We start from the raw sequence: 17,051 nt of genomic DNA, 5'->3' as shown, positions 1-17,051 counted from the left end.
ATTCATGACCCCACTGTACTAAATTAGCTACATTTTAGCTTTATTTATAGTACTTTCAGTAAAAAGTTTTCAATTTCAACTAAATAAATTATTCCCAAACAAATACTTAGACCTTCAATTTTTTAAGAGCTTGCTTTAGCAAGACCTTCTCACTCATGCAATGAGGATGATTCCCTCAAGAAATATAGTTATAAATGTTGGAAAAATACAAGTTTATATTGCATACAAAACATGCGCAGTGAAAAATTAGTGAATCTACTTCATTCATAATTGATAACATGTATTATGTAAATTTCAGAATTCAAGAATAAGCGAGTGTACCTTGGTACGGTGAAATTCAAAACCAAAGATTAGAAGTACTTGGGAACACTCTTAATCTTCACTCCAATTCCACTATATACTCAAGAAGTGTGATCTCTTAATCAGTTTCCAATGGGAGAATAAGAGAGTGACTTACACTCATATACACATAATTTTTCTCCACACAAGTACTTATGAAATTATGTATGTTTCTCCTCTTATATTTAACTAATTATCTAATTGGGCTAGCCTTTTGGGTAATTCCAATCGGGTTTTAGGATGTGGCTTGGAGTGGAACCAAAATGGAATAAATAAGACTCTAGTTCCAATGGACCTTAGGCTTTTCTGTCAATTATTGACAAGTTTAAAGCTACCATTAATTATATTTAATACCACTATATAAATATAATTGCACTCTACGCTTATTAATAAATTATATCTCAAAATTTTATTATACATGCAACTCCTTCATAAAATATTTGTAGTAGTACAAAGTGATGAATGTAGACTGTCATTTTCAAGATTACTACATCTTAATCCTTAAGTACCCGGTTCAATCCTTTAAGCTATTCATCATATATTTATGAAATCCAATTTCATAAATATATACTTTAGTAACTCCTTACTAAAGTTGTTAGGCCTAGCACTCTGAATAACCAAATCCATTAAACATATCTCAAGGAAATATTTTATATCTCCGTTAAGAGATTATGAATTGCATCTTGAGAATGTATGTTCCATCAACACTAAGTGTGGTTGCTCAACATACTAACGTTTTAATCGTGACTTTAGATCTCACTTCTGATATATCAAACCAACCTACACTTCATGATTAGGCCCATTATTCTCTCAGGATTAAGAGTTCATGTAAATAGAAGTCATGAGATTTATTATTCATTTGACAGTTGTTAGGAGAATAAAAAATCTCACAACGGTCCAGTTCAATATGTCTTAACTCTTAAAATATATAAACATATCAACTAAAAGTTTCCACTTCCATGATTAAGACAAATCATCTTAGTTGATATGTTATAGTATTCGTAGATGAAATGTCCAATTTCATCACCGACTACGAATTAAAATTCTAAGTTTACAAAGAACTTGTGATCTATATTTTCTGTGACTAAATCATATACTATGTATCTCATGGACTATATGATAATGTCCAAATATTCATGTTACCATTATTTTAGATAATAATAAAATAACTTTATTAATTATAATATTAAGTCATACATAAAATCATACATAATGTCATATATAGCATCATACAATAGGATTTAAGGGCACTAATCCTAACAATCTCCCACTTGCCCTAAGGACTATTGTGCACTAATCTAACTCTCATTCCCTCCAAATGTGACTCAAAAGTCTTTTGGGGTAAGGTTTTGGTAAAGGGATTTGCTAGATTACTTGCACTTTCAATCTTTGCTACTACTACATCTCCTCGAGCAACAATGTCTCGAATGATGTGGCACTTTCTTTTAATGTGCTTTCCTTTCTTGTGATTCCTTGGATCCTTGTATTGTGCAATCGCTCCACTATTGTCACAGAATAATGTGATAGGAACTTGCTCTATTCTCATAACACCAAGATCAGAAAGGAATTTCTTGAGCCAAACAGCTTCTTTTGCCGCTTTATAAGCAGCAACATATTCAGCTTCCATGGTGGAGTCGGCAATACAAAATTGTTTAACACTCCTCCAACTTATGGCTCCACCTCTCAAGGTGAACACACAACCTGAATTAGACTTTCTGAAATCAAGATCTGACTGAAAATCTAAATCTGTATAACCAATAGGTATCAAATCCTCATAATGGTAAACAAGCATATAATCTCTCGTTCTCCTTAGATACTTGAGAATATGTTTTATATCGGCTGATCATGCCAACTGAATATGTTTGATATCGGCTGATCATGCCAACTGAATAACAGATATCCGGTCTAGTACATAACATGACATACATGAGACTTCCCACTGCAGAAGCATAGGGAGCTTGTCTCATCATATTTTCTTCTTCAAGAGTTTTAGGCCTTTGGTCATCAGATAGAGGAACTCCATGTCTGAAAGGAAGTAATCTTTTATTGGAGTTTTGCATGCTAAACTGTTCTAGAACCTTATCTAACAATCTCCCACTTGCCCTAAAGACTATTGTGCACTAATCTAACTCCCATTCCCTCCAAATGTGACTCAAAAGTCCTTTGGGGTAAGGTTTGGTAAAGGGATCTGTTAGATTACTTGCACTTTCAATCTTTGCTACTACTACATCTCCTCGAGCAATAATGTCTCAAATGCTATGGTACTTTCTTTTAATGTGCTTTTCTTTCTAGTGATTCCTTGGATCCTTGGATTGTACAACCGCTCCACTATTGTCACAGAACAATGTGATAGGAACTTACTCCATTCTCATAATACCAAGATCAAAAAGGAATTTATTGAGTCAAATAGCTTCCTTTGCCACTTCACAAGCGGCAACATATTCAGCTTCCATCGTGGAGTTGGCAATACAAGATTGTTTAACACTCCTCCAACTTATGGCTCCACCTCCCAAGGTGAACACACAACTTGAATTGGACTTTCTGAAATCAAGATTTGACTGAAAATCTGAATCTGTATAACCAATAGGTATCAAATCCTTACAACGGTAAACAATCATATAATCTCTCGTTCTCCTTAGATACTTGAGAATATGCTTTATAGCTTGTCAATGTTTAAGTTCTAGATTTGATTGATATCAGCTGACCATGCTAACTGAATAACAGATATCCGGTCTAGTACATAGCATAACATACATGAGACTTCCCACTGCAGAAGCATAGGGAACTTGTCTCATCATATTTTTCTTCTTCAAGAGTCTTAGGCCTTTGGTCATCAGATAGAGGAACTCCATTTCTGAAAGGAAGTAATCATTTTTGGGAGTTTTGCATGTTAAACCGTTCTAGAACCTTATCTATATATCTAGCCTATGACAAGCCTAACCTCTTATTCTTGTGATCTCGCCAAAGCTTGATCCCTAAAATAAAGTTAGCTTCGCCCAAGTCCTTCATATCAAATTAGCTTGACAACCAAAATTTTACTAATGACATAAACCCTACATCATTTCCAATGAGTAGAATATCATCAATATAAAGCACTAGGAACATTACTACTTTATCTCGATGTCTTTTGTACACACATGGTTCATCAAAATTTTATTCAAAACAAAAAAACTTGATTGCTTGATCAAATATGATGTTCCATGATCTAGATGCTTGCTGAAATCCATAATTGCACCTTTTTAACTTGCATACCATATGCTCTTGGTTCTTTACTATAAAACTTTCCGGTTGCATCATATAGATTTCTTTTTCAAGATTGCCATTAAGAAATGCAGTCTTGACATCCATTTGTCAAATCTCATAATCATAATGAGCAGCAATGGATAAGAGAATTCTGATGGATTTAAACATGGCTACTAGCAAAAAAGTTTCCTCATAATCAATACCTTCTTTTTGTGTATACCCTTTCACCACTAGTCTTGCTTTACCGGTTTCAACTTTTTCATCTATCTCTCTCTTCCTTTTGTAAACCCATTTGCAACCAATAGGTTTAAAACCATTAGGCGCCTTTACAAGATCCCATACTTGATTGGAATACATAGAATCCAATTCAGATTTCATAGCTTGGACCCAATGATGTGCATCTATATCATACATTGTCTCTTCATAAGTATAAGGATCAGATTCAGCCTCTTCTGGGATAGTTTCATAAGTTTTGCCCAAACCTATAAATCTTATAGGTGACCGAACAATTCTCTTACTACGACGAGGCTCCTGTGTACTAGTCATCTCATGAGTAATATCTTGTGGTGTATCTAATACAGCAACACCATTCCTAGTTTCATTCATTGGTTGTTCAATTACAAGTTCATCTATTTCAACCAAGACAACTTTACTCCTAGGATTAAAATTATTCACATAATCATCCTCTAAAAATTTGGCATTGGTGGTAACAAACATTTTGTTATCTTTATGATTATAGAATAAATAACCCTTAGTTTCTTTTAAATACCCTAAAAACATGCATACTTCTGTTTTTGCTTTTAACTTATCAGACTTCCTTTTCAACACATGTGCCGGACATCCCCAAATGTGGAGGTATCTCATGTTAGGCTTACGCCCACTCCACAATTCCTTAGGTGTGTTGGGAACTGATTTTGATGGAACCAATTTTAAAATATGCATTTTCAATTTTTAGTGCATATCCCCAAAATCCCCAAAAGAAAATTGGTAAAGTTGAGTAACTCATCATGGACCTAACCATTTCTAAAAAATTCTTAGTCCTTCTCTCTGCTACACCATTTTGTTGGGGAGTTCCAAGTGCAGTCAATTGAGATACAATCCCATTTTGAGTTAAGTAGTCCTTGAAATCCCCAAGAAGGTATTCGATAACTCGATCAGATCGAATGACCTTTATGCATTTACCTAATTGATTCACAACTTCAGCCCTAAACTTTTTGAACTTTTCAAAGGTTTCGAACTTCCGTCTCATTAGGTACACATAACCATGTCTTGAGTAATTATTCGTAAAAGTGATGAAGTACTCATAACCTCCTTTTGCTTGGGTTGACATAGGACCACATACATCTGTTCGAACTAATTCAAGCAAATTTTGGGCTCTTCTACCTTTTGCATTAAAAGGTCGTTTGGTCATTTTACCCTCCAAACAAGATTCACAAACTGAAAATCCATCAAAGTCCAATGGCTTTAAGAGTCCATCTTTGATCAACCTTTGAATTTCGTTTGAATTAATATGACCCAAACGCAAGTGCCAAATATATGCTTCATTAGTATAAGGAAACTTTTCTTTAATGATTTTACATGAGAGTTATTATCTAATTCAGAATTGTATGATTCATGCTTATTAGGAGTTAAAATATAAAAACCATCTACAATATTGCCAGAATAAATAAACATTTTATCTTTCTTTATTACAACATTATCGTTCAGGATAACACAATATCCATGTTTACCTAAATAAGCTGCAGAAATTAAATTCCTACGAAAATTAGGTACATATAGGCTGCGTTTGGTTCAACGGAAATTCATTTTCAAGAGTAAAATCATTTCAGGGGAAATTGTTTTCCCGAAAAGGAAACTATATTTAGGTTGTTTGGCTGCCTCGAAATTCGTTTTACGGAAAATCAATTCCAGTGTTTGGTTTGTTCAAACATTTTATGGAAAATGCTTTCCGTTTTATGAAAAATCAATTCCTATGTTTGGTTTGTGGATCATTTTATGGAATTTATGAAATGCCTTTTACAAATTCAACACCTGCATTGCCTAGACAAACCTGTAACAGTACAAAAATAATCATCCACTTCAACATAAAAAATAATCATCCGAATATACCCATAATATTTATATCAAAACAGCCACATCAATCTTTCACCATTGGCATTACACTTTCGTGGTGTACAACAATGATACCTACACGTGGTATCTGAACAGTACAAATACATAATTTGGGCAATTGTATCGTCCCAATAATACAAAAGACTACATATATAATACAATGGTAAGTGAATACTAGTACTATAACAAAAGTTAATTCCTAAAGGTACCGTCACAATCAACATGAAATAGACAAGTCAAAGTTGTGTGAACAAAAAACTATCCATCCATAGCTTTCTCAGCTTAGCATTCTTGGCTAGAAATTCCCGTGCTGCCTTCTTATTTTCACAGAGATGGTCAAACGCAGTTGCAAGCATGTCTTTGCTATACCCATCCGCCACTAGGGGTGTCCACTGACCCGGAGCAACCGACCCGCCCGCCCGAACCGAAGCTCCATGGGTGGATCCGCATCAGCCTATGGTCGGTCACGGGTTGCCAAAAGGAAAAAACCGAATATTTCGGTTCGGATTCGGATTTCAAAAATTTTCACCCGTAAAATCCGAACCGACCGAAATATTTATATATAAAAAATATTTTATTAGATTTGAGATTTGACAACACCTTCAGAGACAGCCTATACTCAGCAACCCAGCCTACACGCACGCAGCAATGCCCAGCCCGAGTCTCAAAGCAACTTTTTCTCACACACCATCCCAAGATCCATATCAACCGTCCATCTTAAATTAAAATTTAAAATCAATGGTCGTGATGAGAGAAGAACTGAGCTTGATAAGATTGATTAGGCATTACACAAGGCAGCAAGACAACCACCCATTTTAAATCAACGGTTAAAATCAAAGAGGAACAGCCAATCTAACGGTGAGGGATAAATGGAAAAGATCTGATATCTAATCTCTCTAATCTCTATGCCTCTCGGCTCTCAAGCCTCTCACAAGTCTCTTCATCAGTTTTCACTTTTCACTTTAGACTTCAGTACAGAGACAAACGGTCATGGCTTTGGCTTACCATTCACGCCTCCTCCCCTTTTCCCTCTTCCTCGTCTCTTCAGTCCTCACTTCTTCAGTCTCAGATTCTCAGTTCTTTACATGGCTCTCTCAAGCTCTCTCAAACTCTCATAGTCTCACACTCTCTAAAGCCTAAACCGTTTCTCTAAGTCCAAAGTCTAAACCGTCTCACACTCTCTTCACCGAGTCAGTAAGGTAATTGTTCTCTCTCTGTTTCTTTTTTGTTAGTCTCGTTGGTTTGTTATGGAAATCATGTGTTAAAATCAAATAAACCCATAGATTCATACTATGAAACCGAAACTAAAAAAAACTTAGAAACCCTAACTATTTTACATTTGTTCTTTGTTCTTTTCTTTAATTAATTTTAATGGAAATCAAGTGTTAAAATCAAATAAACCCATAGATTCATACTATGAAACCGAAACTAAAAAAAACTTAGAAACCCTAACTATTTTACATTTGTTCTTTGTTCTTTTCTTTAATTAATTTTAATGGAAATCAAGTGTTAAAATCAAATAAACCCATAGATTCATACTATGAAACCCAAACTAAAAAAAACTTAGAAACCCTAACTATTTTACATTTGTTCTTTGTTCTTTTCTTTAATTAATCTTAATCCTGTTTTAATTTATTCAGGATTGAAAGTTGACTCCAACTCTCCAAGTATCATTTTCTGCCCTCAAGTTTGAACCCACACACCCACGGCTTTAAGGAGCAGAGCTGTTTACACTTGAAGGAGCAGAGCTGGTATTCCCATCGCTGATTAAAGTAATTAGGATTAGAGAAATGGTATTTTTCTGTCCCGCTTAATCTATGTATGTTGCTTTTATTTGTGCAGTTTAGTAAAAGCTAGAACTTTCATAGATATTTGATAATGAGAATTGGTACAATACTGCACTCTATTCCAGTCTAGTTTATTGTCACGTTTTTTGTTTCCTATTTTTCTGCAGAATAAGTTATGTTAACTAGCATTGTTTTGCCATAGGAAGTAAAGTTTTCATACAATTATACATATCTAGGTTGATTATTGGTAAGAGGAATTATTTGTTGCTTCACTTTTTTAAAAAGTGGTTTGATTAGTTCTGTCTTGATGTCCTAATATTATGCGCTGGTTTTGAATGTTGTTGCTATTGTTTTTTCTTGATAACTTAAAGGTGATTGTAGTCATGCTAAGATAATGAATGGAGAAGTAAATAGGAAAAAGAAATTAGTGCTTAGATGGCTATGCTACAGATTGAATGGAAAGTGCATGTAGTAGAAAGGTTTTGAGGGAAGACCCAGCCAGTGATTTCTATAAGATGCGGCCCTATATGAGGTTGCATTTGTAGAAAGTGGTCTTGATGACCTTGGTAGAATTGAAGGTATTGTTGAGTTCTACACTAGAGTGAGGAATTGAAACCCTAAACTATTTATATTTCCACTACTATAAAGAGGATACAAAATAAAACTAAAGATTTTAATGTTAAATTAGTAGCATTGGAAAAATAAAAGAAATTGTTATACTTCTTACTCTATAAATATCACATTCCATTAAGAATTTTAAATATTGAATGTATGAGCTAACTTCTATATGGGCAATACTCTCTTCTCTTTCGTTCAATGTTGGGTTTGTTACTTTGCCCATTACTCCCTTAATAAAAGAAGTAATACATGTCAGTTTACTCTTTTTGGGGGATGTCTTCGGATGTCAAACACTTTAAAATAAGGGTAAAAACCAGTTCCGGTTCCTTGTTTTGGAGGTGGAAATGTCAGTTTTGACTGGTTTTAAGTATTTCCAGTTTTTGAATGTGGACCAGACCAGTATAGATACCAGTCACAGTTGTACCCCAGACTGATTGGTCTGATCCTGTGTTTGAAAACAATGGTTGCAAGTTTAATATCCATTGAGTTCTTGTATGGCTTATTGATCAAAAAATACTTTGCTCTTGGTCCCAGTTATCCTGAAGCCAGGATTATGAATGATTATATAGTTAATTGGAATCTTTTCCCTGTATCTTCCATAGTCTCCATCATAAACACAGCAGTTAAAGAAACAAATGCTAACAACAATGTTTGCTACTTTTATTGGTGTTCAGTTGAACTTTCTTGACGTTTTAAAAAATAATGAATCATTTATTCGCAATTCCTATCAGATGATCAGGATGAACCTCAGGTCCACAAGTCAAGCATGTCTGACACATATCTAACATCATATGTATTCATTTGTAGCATGAAGCATGTCTAGTTCTGGATGTATTTGTTTGGCAGTTTGCATTGAAAATCCAGATTTGTTCTTCCCATCACAAACTATTTATTTTCACCATCGAACTCTAGAAGGTTAATGCTCATGGACTTTAGGTCTGAAAATATGGTATTTGTCTACTTCAAATCATTTAAGTATGTTTGTTTTGTTTGTGTAGATTAAATTAGTAAAAGCCTGAAGATCAGCTGACTAAGGAGTTAGTCTTGATTTATGCAAAGATGCTCCTCTCTGGGGCTGGTGTTAATTAATTACGCAAATAATTAATAATGAGACTTGGTACAGCTTTATGTTGTTGACACAAATCTCATGATGCATGTTTACAACTTCCTGAAATTTGAATCAGCATCAGAAAGTTAACTCATTTGTTTAAGATGTGTCTACACAAGAATTGACATTAACAACCTTAGCATTTGTATTTTCCATAGGGAGTAAAGCATACTATTAGGCATATCTATTCAGCCAAAAATAAAAGAGGCTTATCTAGGTTGATTAGAAGATGTATGTTGCTTCACTTCTTTAAAGACTGTTCTGATTGTGACACAGGATCTGATTGTGAAGCAGGACAAGCTAGAATGATGCAGCAATGTAAATTAAGAATAGAAAAATAACGATAAAACCTAGAAGTTAGTATCTAAGTTTGCTTTGCATAAGCACTGAGCCAAGAAAAATAACTAGGAGTCAGCAGCTAGGGTTGGCACCAGAGTCTGGCTATGCCAGTTAAAACCTAGAGTCTTGTTGATTTCATAACTACGCTTCATGCCAATTAATGCATGTAAAGGTGCTCACTGCTCAGTTTTACAAGACATAAATGTTTCTTTTGCTCAATGATTTTTAAGGACTGTCTGTGTATGATTCTTCAAACCTTAAATAATTGTGATTATATGAGAAGATTGTTATAATGTGGCTGTTCCTAATTTTGGTTTGTGTGGTTATCATTTATTATTATTAGTTTATTACCATTAAAGCTAGGAATTATACTTGTTACTCTAGTTTGCTTATGTGTATCTTTATTTTTTTAGGTCATGGAAACCTTAGCGAATGAACCCTCTCTCCAAACTCCAGCTACTACAGAAGATGTTGGTGCTATTCCCACCCAAGCTGAAGATTCTGCTGCTACCCAAGCTGAAGCAGTTGCAGCTGCTGAGTTGCCCCCTGTTCCACCATGCCAAGTGAGTATGACAGCTCCTGTTAGTGGTACTTGTAGTGGTAGGAAAAAGTCACTTGCTTGGGATTATTTTGAAAAAGTAAAGATAGGCGAGGGTGATTCTAGTAAAAGCTGTTTGTAATTTTTGCCAAAAATCGTATAATGCTGATAGTAAGAGTTGTGGTACTAGTAATTTGTTAGCTCATGTGGTAATATGTCCTAAGAACCCTAATAGAGATGATCTAGTTAAAGGGCAGAAAACATTAGCTTTTGAACCCAAAAAGGATGGAGATGATGGATTCAACCTTGTGTCAACAACCTTTTCTGTTGAGGCTTCTAGAAAGGCATTGGCCGAAATGATTATAATTGATGAATTGCCTTTTAGGTATGTTGAGGGATATGGGTTTAAGAAGTATGTAACTACCTTACAACCTAAGCTTCGATTAAAGGATATCCCATCTCGCCAAACTGTGGCTAGAGATGTGATTGGCATTTATAATAGTGAGAGAGATAAGCTAAGGAAATCTTTGAAGGGTTGTAGGGTGTGTCTTACTACGGACACATGGACTTCTGTTCAAAATTTAAATTATATGTGTCTCACATGTCACTTCATTGATGATGCTTGGAAATTACATAAGAGAATTTTAAACTTTTGTCTAGTTGAAGACCACAAGGGGAGACTATAGGTAGAAAAATTGAGATGTCATTGCGTGAGTGGGGTATTGATGGGATATTTACCTTGACAGTAGATAATGCTAGCTCAAATTTAACAACAATTAAATTTTTGCAAAGGGTGACTAAAGATTGGAATGGGACAGTTTTGGGAAATGAGTACATGCACATGAGGTGTTGTGCTCATATCCTAAATCTCATTGTGGGGGAGGGTTTGAAAGAGATTGATGTATCTGTTGCTAAGGTACGTGAAGCTGTGAGGTATGTGAAGTCCTCACCCAATAGAAGTCAAACTTTTGAGAGTTTTATGGAGAGGTTAGGTATGGAGTCCAAGAGTCTTCTTAGTTTAGATGTACCTACTAGGTGGAACTCGACCTATATCATGTTAGAAACTGCTGAAAAGTTTGAGAAAGTGTTCCTTCGAATGGATTTTGAAGATGATGGTTATTCTTCGTACTTTAGGACCAAGGAAGATAGTGGTGGTTTGGGATCTCCGTGTATGGCTGATTTCCAAAATTGTAGGTCATTTGTGACCTTTTTAAGGCTTTTTTATAATGCAACGAAGAAATTCTCTGGTTCTTTGTATGTTACTTCAAGTGCCTTTTATGATGAGATCTTTGTTATTCAGGAGAGTATTTCCAATTTAGTTAAATCCCAAAACACTCTCTTGAAAAACACAGCCACAAACATGCAAACTAAATTTGAGAAGTATTGGGGGGAAGGGGAGAAAATTAATCCTCTTTTGTATGTGGCTGTGGTTCTTGATCCACGAAAAAAATTGAGGTTTTTGAAGTTTTCTTTTACTGAAATTTATGGGAATTTAGTTGCTGAAGTGATGGTTGATAGGGTGAAAGATCTTTTGTACAAGTTGTATAATTTTTACTCTTCTATTCATTCACCAAATTTGCAAGAACAAAGTGAGAGTGAGAGGTCAGAATTGGAAAGTGATGGTAGTGATCCATATGTGATGGTTTACTCGCGATATGAACGATTTTTGGAAGTTGAACAATCTGTAGGTTGTAGTAATGAGCTTGAGAATTATTTGGCTGAAAATTGTGATGGGAGAAAGGATGTGAATTTTGAGATATTGGAGTGGTGGAGGGACAATTGTAGTAGGTACCAAGTGTTGTCTAAAGTAGCTAAGGATGTGCTGGCTATGCCAGTTTCTATTGTTGCATCTGAGTCTGCATTCAGCACTGGTGGTCGAATTGTCGATCCATTTCAAAGTTCACTATTTCCTCTCATGGTTCAAAACCTTGTATGTTCACAAAATTGGCTTCAAGCCACGGTTCCAATTTCTCATCGCCGGTCAAAGGATGATGTAGAGGCATTGGAGGAGGAGTTACTTGACTTAGGTAATATGTTTAAATTCTGAAATTTAGTCTATTAATCTTATTGAATGTCTTGTGTATTCAAGCCAAATTTAATTTATTGTGTTTATTTCCTATTCTTTTCTAGTTTTAAATGAACAACCAACAGCAAATGCAACAGCAAATTCCAACTCAAGCAAGAGTTTCACTTCCGGCAAACGACCCTTAATTAGCATTGATGATTAATGGCTGACTTGGTATGATTCTGCCTTTAGCTTGCTACTGTTATAAACTTGGTTTCCTTACAAGCTAGTCGTTTTGTATTTGGTACTAATTTATTGTTTGTTTGTTATTGCTGTTTATTTTGTAAGGGTTTTTGGACGGTGGCCGTCTACCCTTTTCAAGTTAAAGAATATCTTCTTTGTTTGTTTATCATTTATGTCATTGTCCTTTAAATTATGCTCTAAGTGTTGAATGACCGTCTACAATCTTTTTATGGACGACCCACCTAGGACTGATGATGACTGCATTACTTTAGCCTGTCCTTTAGGCAATTATTATTATTCGCCTTCTCGAAAGCAGTTTATAATGTTTATGCTTTCTCGTCTTGACGAATGCTCGTCTCTGGAATGCTATATCTTAAGGCTTACTTTTCTTCCTTAGACGAGTGGGCCTTGGCCTTCCTTTCGCTTTATTCTTTTTTGAAGGAAAGCTTTGGACGAGAAGGCCTTGGCATCTTTCTCTTGCATTTTTTGAAGGAAAGCTTTGGACGAGCAGTCCTTGGCTTCTTTCTCTTGCTTTTTCCTTTCTTTTGAAGGAAAGCTTTGGACGAGAAAGCCTTGGCTTCTTTCTCTTGCTTTTTCCTTTCTTTTGAAGGAAAGCTTTGGACGAGAAAGCCTGGACTTCTTTCTCTTGCTTTTCCCTTTCTTTTGAAGGAAAGCTTTGGACGAGAAAGCCTTGGCATTTTTCCCTTTGTTTTGTTCCCATCATCATTTTTTCTTCTTTTTTTTTTTTTAAAAAAGAATCTTGGACGAGCATGCCTTAGCATTTTTTCTTTGTTTTATCCTCATTTAAAGGAAATCTTAGACGAGTTTGCCTTCGTCCCGAGATTTTATTTGTCCAAGGCTTTTGTCTCGTCCGTGGATATTATCAAGGAAACTGGAATTCAAGTACATAAGAAATCCAAACCATATCATTACATGAACATTGTTCGCAAACTTGGCACACGCTTACAAGCTAGTGCCTTATTAAGATATCAAGTACATAACATCGTCTGTCATAAGCTAATCTGTAAGTAGTGCAGAAGTTTAAGAGCTAGTGCACTTTTATTCATAACACACCATAATGGTAGTAAAAGCACGAGTAAATATAAGCAAACAAGCAAATCACAACTGAAATTTTGCCACTGACTTCCTTCGTCCCCGCTCATCACTGATAGTACCTTCGCAGATGTTCCACGTTCCACGGATGCCCTAACTTCCGCCCGTCCAGGGCTTCCAGGTAGTAGGACCCCTGCCTTTTGCAGTTGATTACCCTGTAGGGTCCTTCCCAATTGGGTCCCAGTTTTCCATGAGTTGGGTTCCTGGTCGCCAAGGAGACCCTTTTGAGGACAAGGTCCCCCATACTGAACCGTCTGGGCTTCACCATGGCGTCATGCTGTCTGACCATGAGATTTTTGTACCTTGCCGTCCTTTGTTCCGCATTCATTCTTACCTCATCAATAAGATCGAGGTCGAGGCGAAGTTGTTCCCCGTTGTCTTTCTCCTGGTACTCCATCACTCGGTGACTTGCCATGTGGACCTCCGCTGGTATGACAGCTTCACTCCCATAGGCTAGTTTGAACGGGGTCTCTCCTGTCGGAGTTCGTGCGGTCGTCCTATAGGCCCAAAGAACACCCGGTAGCTCGTCTGGCCATATCCCTTTTGCCCCCTCAAGCCGAGTCTTGATGATTTTCGACGGGGATCGGTTTGCTACTTCTGCTTGCCCATTTGCCTGTGGATGGGAGGGTGAAGAGTAGTGATTCTTGATGCCAAAATGATTGCAGAAGTCCCTGAAGGGTGCGTTGTCAAATTGACGCCCGTTGTCAGATACTAATACCCTGGGTACTCCGAACCTGCATAGGATGTTCTTCCATACGAAATTTTTTACGTTCTGTTGAGTGATTGCTGCAAGAGGCTCGGCTTCTACCCACTTGGTAAAGTAATCTATTCCTACCACCAAAAACTTCATTTGCCGGACTCCTATGGGAAAAGGACCTAGGATATCCAGTCCCCACTGTGCGAAAGGCCATGGGGCTGTCATTGGGGTCTGATACTCAGACGGCTGTCTGGGCACATTGCTATAACGCTGGCATTGATCACATACCTTGACATAGGCTTTAGCGTCTGCCTGCATTGTTGGCCAATAGTAGCCGGCACGGACGATCTTATGGACAAGGGATCTTGCCCCTGAATGATTTCCACATGATCCTTCATGAACTTCCCTCAGAACATAGTTTGACTCGTCAGGAGCGGGCATCTTAAATAGGGTTGAGAAAAGCCTCGCTTGTACAACACCTCATTTATGATGACATACTTGGCCGACCTGACCCTTAACTTTCTCGCTTTATCCTTGTCTTCTGGAAGCCTCCCCTCTTTGAGATAGATTATTATTGGACTCATCCAATTTTCTCCTCCTCCTATCTGCTGTATGTCAGGGATGTCTATGCTCGGCATGTACTGGACGTCGTCAAACTCGTCTATGACTCCTGCCGAGGCGGCTTTTGCCAAGGCGTCCGCTTCAGCGTTCTCCTCCCTGGGAAGTTGAATAAAACTTATAGTTGAAAATTTCCGGGCAAGGCGTTTCACTTTGTTAAGGTACTTCTTCATTCGATCTTCTTTGACATCACACATCCCATTTACTTGGTTAATGATCAGTTGAGAGTCTCCTCTGATTGTTAACGACTTCGCCCCTAAGGACTTGGCCAATTCCAACCCCTTGAGTAGTGCCTCGTACTCAGCTTCGTTGTTGGTAGTTGGATACTGCAGACGGACCGCATACTCCAGCTTGTCACCCTCAGGGGACTTCAGTACAATTCCAACCCCTCCTGCATACAGTGTGGACGATCCGTCTACATTTACCACCCACATTTCATTTCCTTCGTCCTTGCTCAGGTCGTCCTGACTGGGGGTGAATTCTGCAATGAAATCTGCCAATGCTTGCGCTTTTATTGTGCTCCTCGGGAGGTACCTGACATCGAACTCGCTGAGCTCAACTGCCCACTGTACTAACCGTCCAGCGGCTTCCAACCTGCTCATCGCCTTTTTTATGGGATGGTCTGTCAGGACGTTGATGACGTGTGCCTGAAAATAATGTCTCAGCTTCCTGGAAGCCGTGACTAATGCGAAGGCTAGTTTCTCCATCATCGGGTATCGTCCTTCTGCCCCTCTCATCGCGTGGCTTGTGTAATAGACCGGCCTCTGGACTCTCCCCTCTTCTCGGACCAACGCTGAGCTTACTGCGTGTGGGGACACTGCCAAGTACAAGTACAACTCTTCCCCAGGTACAGACGGACTCAACAACGGGGTCGTCATTAGATACGTCTTCAAATCTTGGAAGGCCTTCTGACACTCGTCCGTCCATTCAAAAGCCTTCCTAAGGATTTTAAAGAAAGGTAAACATTTGTCGGTGGCTTTCGATACAAACCTGTTGAGGGCGGCGACTCGTCCAGTAAGAGACTGGACTTCCTTGATATTTCTTGGTGGCTCCATGTTCAGTATCGCCTGGATTTTATCTGGGTTCGCCTCAATTCCTCTGTGCGACACCATAAACCCCAAGAATTTACCCGATGAAACCCCGAAGGCACACTTGCTCGGATTTAACTTCATGTGGTACCGTCGCAACGTATCAAAAGTCTCTCGAAGGTCGTCAAGATGTTTATCCTCGTCCTGGCTCTTCACCAGCATGTCGTCCACATAAACTTCCACATTTCGCCCGATTTGAGGACGGAACATATGGTTGACCAGCCTTTGGTAAGTCGCCCCTGCGTTCTTCAAACCGAAGGGCATAACCTTGTAGCAATACAACCCTTGGCTCGTGACGAATGAGGTCTTCTCTTGATCCGCTTCATTCATCTGAATCTGGTTATACCCTGAGAAAGCATCCATGAAGCTAAGTATCCTGTGACCTGCCGTCGAGTCCACTAACTGGTCAATGCGCGGCAATGGATAGCTATCCTTGGGGCAAGCTTTGTTGAGATCAGTGAAGTCCACGCACATCCGCCACTTGCCATTGGCTTTCTTGACCATGACTACGTTCGCCAACCAGTCTGGGTAATGAACTTCTCGGATAAACTTCGCGGCGACCAACTTCTGCACTTCTTCCTTGATGGCACTGTCTCGCTCGGGAGCAAAAACTCTTCTCTTCTGACGCAATGGTTTCGAATAGGGACACACGTTCAGGCTGTGGGTAATGACGCTCGGATCAATGCCAGGCATGTCCTCATGACTCCATGCAAAGACATCGAGGTTTTTCTTCAGAAATCGAACCAAAGCGTGCTTTGCCCCCTCTTCCATGCTTGCCCCAACTCTGGTAGACTTCTCGGGATGGTCATCGTCCAAAGGGACGTCCTCTAATGCTTCAGTGGGCTCAGCCACGACCCTTCTTCCTTCTATATTCATCGCTTGCATGTGCTCGTCCATGGCCAGCATGGCTAGGTAGCATTCTCTGGCAGCTAGCTGGTCTCCTTGTACCTGGCCTACTCCGTGCTCGGTCGGGAATTTGACGGACAGGTGGTAGGTGGAGGTTACCGCCTTCCAGCTGTTCAAAGTTGGCCTTCCAATGATTGCATTGTATGACGATGCACAATCAACAACAAGGAAATTCACCTCCTTGGTTATCTGCTGTGGATACGTCCCGACAGCCACCGGCAACGTGATGGTGCCCACAGGTTGCACCTTCATTCCTCCGAATCCCACCAACGGCGAGTTCACTGGTCGAAGCCGATC

At 38.4% G+C, this 17,051-nt stretch overlaps 1 pseudogene; it reads left to right on the top strand.

Annotated features, from left to right (window-relative positions):
- Positions 1-9,962: 9,962 nt before the first annotated feature.
- Positions 9,963-12,312, top strand: LOC142623605 (zinc finger BED domain-containing protein RICESLEEPER 2-like; annotated as a pseudogene).
- The last annotated feature ends 4,739 nt before the right edge of the window (positions 12,313-17,051 follow it).

Source organism: Castanea sativa, chromosome 2, assembly GCF_040712315.1.
Source record: "Castanea sativa cultivar Marrone di Chiusa Pesio chromosome 2, ASM4071231v1".
Taxonomy (NCBI): Eukaryota; Viridiplantae; Streptophyta; class Magnoliopsida; order Fagales; family Fagaceae; genus Castanea; species Castanea sativa.
Note: the sequence above shows the minus strand (reverse complement) of the source record. Positions and strands in the feature narration are given on the sequence as shown.